Source organism: Rana temporaria, chromosome 2 (genome assembly GCF_905171775.1).
Source record: "Rana temporaria chromosome 2, aRanTem1.1, whole genome shotgun sequence".
NCBI classification, from domain to species: domain Eukaryota; kingdom Metazoa; phylum Chordata; class Amphibia; order Anura; family Ranidae; genus Rana; species Rana temporaria.
Window position 1 is genome coordinate 453,410,965 of NC_053490.1, and position 9,023 is coordinate 453,419,987.

General features: G+C 38.2%; 1 long non-coding RNA gene across 1 annotated transcript; it reads right to left on the reverse strand.

Moving 5' to 3' along the window:
• Positions 1 to 1,969, reverse strand: LOC120927699. The gene is made up of 2 exons (XR_005747121.1): positions 1,592 to 1,969; positions 1 to 570 (listed from the first exon to the last, which is right to left on the reverse strand). It is a non-coding gene; the product is annotated as an uncharacterized LOC120927699 (long non-coding RNA).
• Positions 1,970 to 9,023: the final 7,054 nt, after the last annotated feature.

Here is a 9,023-nt window from a genome sequence, read left to right on the forward strand (position 1 = left end):
TTTAAGGCAAAACCAGAACACTTTATTAAATGTTTTCGAATGACATACAATGATTGTTGTTAATGATGCAGCATGCTACTTATTATTCAATGCATTGTGTGGGAATCCATCGTGGTCTTGAAGATGATATTAGAGCAGCAATAGAACCCTTACCATTACTAAACTCAGTAATGGTAACGGTTTAATCGCCGACTCTACAAACTTTGTCCGGATGATGTTGAAGGCTTTCCAACGAGGCTCAGTTTTTTGCCTATCATAATAAAAGCTGTACATTTTACTAAAATATGTATTTGTGGACATGTATGAAGTAAGAGTATGTCTACACAATGGTTAGTAAAATAATACCTAATGAAAATTAGTTTGGGAAAGTGTTGATTTTATATTTTTTTTACACAGGTGGCATTTTCTTTGTCCATGGGCTCCTGGTAGTTGGCGCTGTAAGCAAGGTCTGGCATAGTACATCATCTATACTGTAGTGGCGTATAACAAACTTACAGTATATGATGATATCCAAAGCACAACCCCTAATTCCTAGACATCATCCTTTTTTGCCATGGACCATTTTTAGATCTGTAAAAAAAATAAAAATAAGGAAAAGTTAAAAACAGTGCAGAAAAGAGGACTATTCCCAATGTAACCCACTACCTTGCAAGCGACTACAAATCCCAGCCTACCCTAGCAATCACCAACTGGGTACATTTGGATGTGTAGCATCCTAGTATCTACAAGTTACCCATGTATGGTGGTCTCACAGGGGTTGATTTACTAAAGACAAATCCACTTTGCACTATAGGTGCTCTTGGAAGTGCAGTCGCTGTAGATCCGAGGGGGACATGCAAGTAAAATTAAAAACATAATTTTTGCTTGTACATGATTGGATGATAAAATCAGCAGAGCTTCCCCTCATTTCAGATCTGCCTCTCAGATCTACAGCGACTTCACTTCCAAGTGAACTTGCAGTGCAAAGTTGAAAATGACTCGAAATGACTAAATTTAAAATCGCCCAAGAACTCTTTTAACAAAATATGTCTCTTGCATTTTTGCACTATAAAGTCAATGATTTTTAGGGTTTTCTTCAATGGCTGGTTTTCTTGTTCAGGTTCTATGCAGCAATACAGACCATTTTCATTAATAAACATTTAATTAATGGTGCCCTATGAGCACACTGCTGAATGAAAGAAAAATCTAAACATTTGCGAAAACCCAAAAATTGCTTTGATTTACAATAGCATTTCCCACATGTGTCCTCTTCTACATTTAATACTTTTTTTTTTGTCAAAGTTATCATTTGGACAAACTTTGTGTGCAATTTGAAGAGATCTGTATTGGATGCCCTTGGAATTTCTACACAACTCTTTTATAAATAAAATAACGTTCATGAGGATCTTAAAAGTATACAGAAAATAATCAAATTTCAAAGCAGTAAATTTAAAAATGGGTGTTTTTTACTCTGACTACCTTTTACAGATTTAATAGATAATTAAAACTATAGAACAGTAAAGCAGTGCTAGTAAATATTTGTGTAAATAAATAAAATGTGTCATAGCGTTTTCATTATTTCCTGGGATTCCCAGGGTTGTCATACTCTTACCTGACACAAGGTAGAGAAGATTCGGGACTCTAGGAAAGTCGCTTCTCCATTATCATCCTACTTCATCCACAGAGGCAAGTCCCTTGAGCTAATCACTGGGGCGTGGGTCTCTTATAAAGCCATACTCATTTACATATTAACTAGTTGCTCTAAGATTAGGCACGCCTCTTCAACTTGGTCAGCATCAAACGATAAAGAATGTGCATACAAGGCACGTGTTTTGCATATACAGCTATGATAGGGGTTGCAGTGGAAGGGCTATGATATGCAATTTAAATTGCCGATGCAGCAGTTCTAGCTGTACTTGGGCAGACAGAATGAAACCACGAAAAGATACAGTATATGAATGGACATTACTATGCTGAACTTGCTGAATGTGTGTGTGTGTATATATATATATATATATATATATATATATATAATTTTTGTATTTCTTCAAAGGGAACAAATATCACATGGCACAGTTGATATATAATAGTAATTAACTTGCTGCTTGATTGTGTAGTATGTGTTTGTGTGTACTGTATATATACTGTATTATAAATGGTAATTTCAAGCAAAACCAAAATTGCTAACTAAATAGTTGTGTTATAAAAATGTTGTGCCTTTTTTTTTTCTTCCTTAGCCCTAGTTCGTTTTCAGCATTGAATATTTTTATTTTTGTGAACGAATATGAATTAAACTCTGATCACCCATGCTTCTAAGTGCTAGTCTAATGTTAATACTTTACATACCCTTTAAGCAATCAAACGCCCTTAATCTAACCCAGAGAATTTTGACTTCACCTTACTCTGAGGGCTCCTGTGCATTTGCACAGTGAAAACAGATAAAATAATTGTGTTTTCAAAGTGCAGTTTAAAGGCACTGGAGTCCTACATAGAATATGCAAATAAATTGCTGCATGCCGGACTTAGGGAGTTAGAATTGTCAATGTGCATTGCATTTATTCATGCTGCAAAAATGTAAACGGTCACATCAAATAAAATGTGCAGTTTACAGATGAGTTAAACTGCTTGGGTGTGTATGAGACCCAGATTCTATCCCTTATGCCTTGTACACATGACCGGTTTTCCTTTTCGGGAAAATTGCCATGAGGGCTTTTGGCTGGGAAAACTGGCCGCGTGTATTCTCCATTGCAGTTTTCCCAACAGGAAAACTGCCGGAAAAAAAAAAAGAGAACAGCTCTTTTTTTTTTTTTTTTTCGCTGGGATTCCCGGCGTTTTTTAACCTGGCAGTTTTCCTATGGGAAACACTGCGATGGAGCATACACATGGCCGGGATTCCTGACTCAAAGCTCTCATCTTAATAGTTTCGAAATCAGAAGCAGTATAGTTATATTATTGTGACTAAGCACATGATTAAAATTGCATTATTGAAAGCTGAGATTGAGAAAAAACAAACTGTACACATTTAAGGCAAAACCAGAACACTTTATTAAATGTTTTCAAATGACATACAATGATTGTTGTTAATGATGCAGCATGCTACTTATTATTCAATGCATTGTGTGGGAATCCATCGTGGTCTTGAAGATGATATTAGAGCAGCAATAGAACCCTTACCATTACTAAACTCAGTAATGGTAACGGTTTAATCGCCGACTCTACAAACTTTGTCTGGATGATGTTGAAGGCTTTCCAACGAGGCTCAGTTTTTTGCCTATCATAATAAAAGCTGTACATTTTACTAAAATATGTATTTGTGGACATGTATGAAGTAAGAGTATGTCTACGCAATGGTTAGTAAAATACTACCTAATGAAGATCAGTTTGGGAAAGTGTTGATTTTATATTTTTTTTTACACAGGTGGCATTTTCTTTCTTTGTCCATGGGCTCCTGGTAGTTGGTGCTGTAAGCAAGGTCTGGCATAGTACATCATCTATACTGTAGTGGCGTATAACAAACTTACAGTATATGATGATATCCAAAGCACAACCCCTAATTCCTAGACATCATCCCTTTTTGCCATGGACCATTTTTAGATATGTAAAAAAAAAAAGTTAAAAACAGTTTGCAGAAAAGAGGATTATTCCCAAGGTAACCCACTACCTTGCAAGCGACTACAAATCCCAGCCTACCCTAGCAATCACCAACTGGGTACATTTGGATGTGTAGCATCTTAGTATCTACACGTTACCCATGTATGGGGGTTGATTTACTAAAGACAAATCCACTTTGCACTTTAAGTGCTCTTGGAAGTGCAGTCGCTGTAGATCTGAGGGGGACATGCAAGTAAAATTAAGAACATAATTTTTGCTTGTACATGATTGGATGATACAATCAGCAGAGCTTCTCCTCATTTCAGATCTGCCCCCTCAGATCTACAGCGACTTCACTTTCAAGTGCACTTGCAGTGCAAAGTTGATTTGCCTTTAGTAAATTAACCCCAAAGTGTCAGACTTGACATACTCGAAATGACTACATTTAAAATCGCCCAAGAACTCTCTTATCAGAATGTCTCTTGCTTTTTTGCACTATAAAGTCAATGATTTTTAGGGTTTTCTTGTTCAGGTTCTATGCAGCAATACAGACCATTTTCATTAATAAACATTTAATTAATGGTGCCCTATGAGCACACTGCTGAATGCAAGAAAAACATTTGAGAAAACCCAAAAATTGCTTTGATTTACAATAGCATTTCCCACATTTCAAATAAATACTTGTCCTCTTCTACAATTAATACTTTTTTTTTCTTTGTTAAAGTTATCATTTGGACAAACGTTGTGTGCAATATGAAGAGATCTGTATTGGATGCCCTTGGAATTTCTACACAACTCTTTTATAAATAAAATAACGTTCATGATGATCTTAAAAGTATACAGAAAATAATCAAATTTCAAAGCAGTAAATTTAAAAATTGATGTTTTTTACTCTGACTACCTTTTACCGATTAACAATAGATAATTAAACCGATAGAACAGTAAAGCAGTGCTAGTAAATATTTGTGTAAATAAATAAAATGTGTCATAGCGTTTTCATTATTTCCTGGGATTCCCAGGGTTGTCATACTCTTACCTGACACAAGGTAGAGAAGATTCGGGACTCTAGGAAAGTCGCTTCTCCATTATCATCCTACTTCATCCACAGAGGCAAGTCCCTTGAGCTAATCACTGGGGCCTCGGTCTCTCTCTTTTAAAGCCATACGCATTTACATATTAACTAGTTGCTCTAAGATTAGGCACGCCTCTTCAACCTGGTCAGCATCAAACGATAAAGAATGTGCATAAAAGACACGTGTTTTGCATATACAGCTATGATAGGGTTGCAATGGAAGGGCTATGATATGCAATTTAAATTGCTGATGCAGCAGTTCTAGCTGTACTTGGGCAGACAGAAAGAAACCACGAAAAGATACAGTATATGAATGGACATTACTATGCTGAACTTCAATTTGTGTGTCTAATATATATAATTTTTGTATTTATTTATTTATTCAAAGGGAAAAAATATCACATGGCACAGTTGATATATAATAGTAATTAAAGGGTCACTAAAGGAAAAAGTTTTTTTAGCTGAAATGACTGTTTACAGGGCATAGAGACATAATAGTTAACTGATTCCTTTTAAAAATGATTAAAAATTGATAAAAAAACAATCATATAATGTGCCTGCAGTGTAGTTTCGTTTTTGCTGTTGTTTGCTGGTTCTCTGATGTACAGAAAGCCACTAGAGGGCAGTCAGCCAATAGAGAGCAGTGATACTTTGTCTAAAACTCCTCAGCACCAATCCAGTTTTGTTTTACACACAGTAATCACACCTCTTTGATTAGTGACCACCGTGAGAAATCTCCCAGTACTGTGGTTATCAGGAAACAGGCAACCAGGATGTGTCCAGAACAGAGAGGAATTACAGCAACATCAAAGCAAAAACGAACACTGAGGACATGAAACCAGGACTGCAGTAAGGTAAAGGAAGCTATTTAGCTAAAAAAAAAAATTCCTTTAGTGACCCTTTAACTTGCTGCTTGATTGTGTAGTATGTGTTTGTGTGTACTGTATATATACTGTATTATAAATGGTAATTTCAAGCAAAACCAAAATTGTGTTCTAACTAAATAGTTGTGTTATAAAAATGTTGTGCCTTTTTTTTTTTCTTCCTTCCTTCCTTCCTTGTTCGTTTTCAGCATTGAATATTTTTATTTTTGTGAACTAATCTGAATTAAACTCTGATCACCCATGCTTCTAAGTGCTAGTCTAATGCTAATACTTTACATACCCTTTAAGCAATCAAACGCCCTTAATCTAACCCAGAGAATTTTGACTTCACCTTACTCTGAGGGCTCCTGTGCATTTGCACAGTGAAAATAGATACAATAATTGTATTTTCAAAGTGCAGTTTAATGGCACTGGATTCCTACATAGAATATGCAAATAAATTGCTTCATGCCGGACTTAGGGAGTTAGGCTCCATTCACACCTAGGCGTTTTTACGCCTGAAGCACTACGCTCACAAACGCCAGAGGGATGAAATAACATTATTTGCTATGGTGACTGTTCACACCTGAACGCCGAACGCCCAAACGCCTGTCGCGCGAAGCTCAAACAAGTCCCGGACCTTTTTTTGTCGCGCGTATCGTGCGGTTTGGGCGTATTTGAGCGTTTCCATCACCCATAGAAAGTAATGGAAACGCTCGATTCAAGCGACTTGCGCGACAACGGGCGTTTGCTACGGGTGTTTCGTAGCTTTAATCAATAGAACTTGTCGCCCATGCAGAAGATTAAAAAAATCTACCAACATAGCAACAAGTGATGAAAAGATGATAATTTTTCCTATTGGCTAAAATAAAAAACGTCGAAGTACAAAAACGTCGGACAACGCTGTATGCAAACGCGCAAATAAGCATGAAAACGCCCAAAAAAAACGACCGACGCTCAGGTGTGAATGCAGCCTTAGAATTGTCAATGTGCATTGCATTTATTCATGCTGCAAAAATGTAAACGGTCACATCAAATAAAATGTGCAGTTTACAGATGAGTTAAACTGCTTGGGTGTGTATGAGACCCAGATTCTATCCCTTATGCCTTGTACACACGACCGGTTTTCCTGTCAGGAAAATTGCCATGAGGGCTTCACCCTCTAAAATCCCTATTCAGGTGACAAATCTTGCCCTAAAAATCTTATTTTACATATGAAGTTAATTGTTTCACTAAATACATGCAATTTTATCCTGTATATTAAAGCAGGACAATAAGAAACAATACACACACAGCGCGGCTCAGCCCTGCTCCCTTCTCTCTGGCTGGTGGGGAAAAGGTATATCGCGCTACTCATGTGAGGGCCCAGGGGAAACAGTAGGAGCTGTATCCGCTATAAAAGCTTCAAAATCAGCAGAGAACCTGAAGTGTAGCCAAACGGTCCACATAATAGTGTGGGCCTCACTCTTATCAGCATTCCACGCTAACGTCCTTACAATATGTTCGATCCTGTCCATTTCACAGGCCCAATCAGCTAGAGAGGGGACCACTTGTTGTCGACAAGATCTAGCAATAACTGAACGTACAGCCGTCAGCAAATGGCCGTCACCCAAAAAACAAAATTCATTTTACACACATTAGATCCAGCATAGTAAGGGCATTTTTTTTTTTCCTCTGTACATACCTTTTAGATTCAGTTTTTTTTTCCAGGGCTTCCGGGTTCCGATGACTGCAGGACTGAGCGTTCCTATGCTTCCATTGGATGATTGACGGCTTGTGAAACAGGTGACCTGTCGCACAACGCACGTCACCAGATGTCGGGAAATACCTGAGCTGCGAGTCGGCACTATACGGCGCTTGCGCAGTGAGCTCTACACGGCGGGCGCAGGCGCCGTATAGTGCCGACTCTTAGCTCGGGTATTTCCGGAAATCTGGTGACGCGCGTTGTGCGCCAGGTCACCTGTTTCACAAGCCGTCAATCATCCAACGGAAGGATAGGAACGCCCAGTCCCGCAGTCATCGGAACCCTGAGTCTGGGATAGGAACGCCCAGTCCCGGAGACATCACAACGCGGAAGCCCTGGACAAAATCAGGATATAAAGGTAGGTGCAGAGAAAAAAAAAAAAATCCCGAAATGAAATTACCTTACTATGCTGGCTCTAATGTAAAAAAAAAACATTTTCCGGGTGAACCTCCACTTTAAGCTCCTCTTGATTTGTTTGTATGACCCCGTATCATTGGGATATTTGTCCCCTATGACCACCACTGCTTTAAAGTATGAGATGCTTTAGGGTTCTTTCACACTGGTGGAAATTAGTACTCACTCAGAAAAAGTGATACATTTCAGAGAGTGGTATAGCAGCAGCCAACAGGCATTCGGGAGATGCTACCATTGCTCTCTGATGGTGGTGTTTTGTTTTTATATTGCAGGACCACTGCAAATGTGAGTCAAGCATTTGGCTTGCGGCTGTGGCACGGTCACCACTTGATGGGTGACTTTGACAGGCGATATCACGGCTGTGACATGTGTAAAGCTCTGTTAACGTTAGAATTTAGAACTGTCAGAGATGCCAGCCTGGGCAATGAGAAGGCCTACAAAATTTCAGTGCACAGCAGTGCTTTAAAAACGACTGTAATCCTAAATCAAGCACAATTTGCACTGGAGATATATTTATCTATATTGGGGTTTTTATGGGTTCGTTTATGATTTGTTTCCTTGCCTTTTATATACTTTTGCCTTTTGAAAATTTTTATGTGGAATCTTAAAAGTACTAAATGATTTCGTACATTGACTCAGATTTTTACATGACTCGGATGTTTAGTTTAAACCTTATTTCAATTATTCAATTAGATTTCCTGTTAGGTAGATTTACCCTCTCTTTTCTCCTGGTGACCACTGTACCAGGACTAAAAGTGAGCGAAAATTCAAAATTTTGAGTTGCCATTGGAGTAGGAATAAAGGAGAAATTTATTTGGGATACTTGCTCAGGTGACAGCTATCTAAGGAGGAATTTCCCTTCTATTTGTGTCTACGGGACACAAAACGAATTGAAATCTCCCTAGTGGGATATAGATGGCAAAAAAAAACCCATAATAGTGGTTTTATCTATCCACCCCAATCTATCCAAAATGAAGAAAACGTGTTGCATATGCAGTGATCTGTGGCTGTGAACAGACTTCACATATTTGTGCTGTTGATGTCGGTTGTGCACAGTACCTGGCTTCCAACACAAGATCTGGGTGGGTCATCTCATCACATGTACATGTAGATTAGAGAACGCCGCTGATGGTGTCAGGACTTATCAGTTGTCACCAGTCCTATTACTTTGAACTCTCATCACCAGTCAGCACCTTCCCCTCCTGAGCCGTCTGATAACAGGGGGAACAGTAGCTAGAACATGCAAAACTGAGAAGAAATATAAACACAGCAAATAATTTTTCAGTCAGTTGATATACTTGTGCTGATACAATATTAACTTTATGGCCTATATATAAATTTATTAAAGTTAAATAATTTT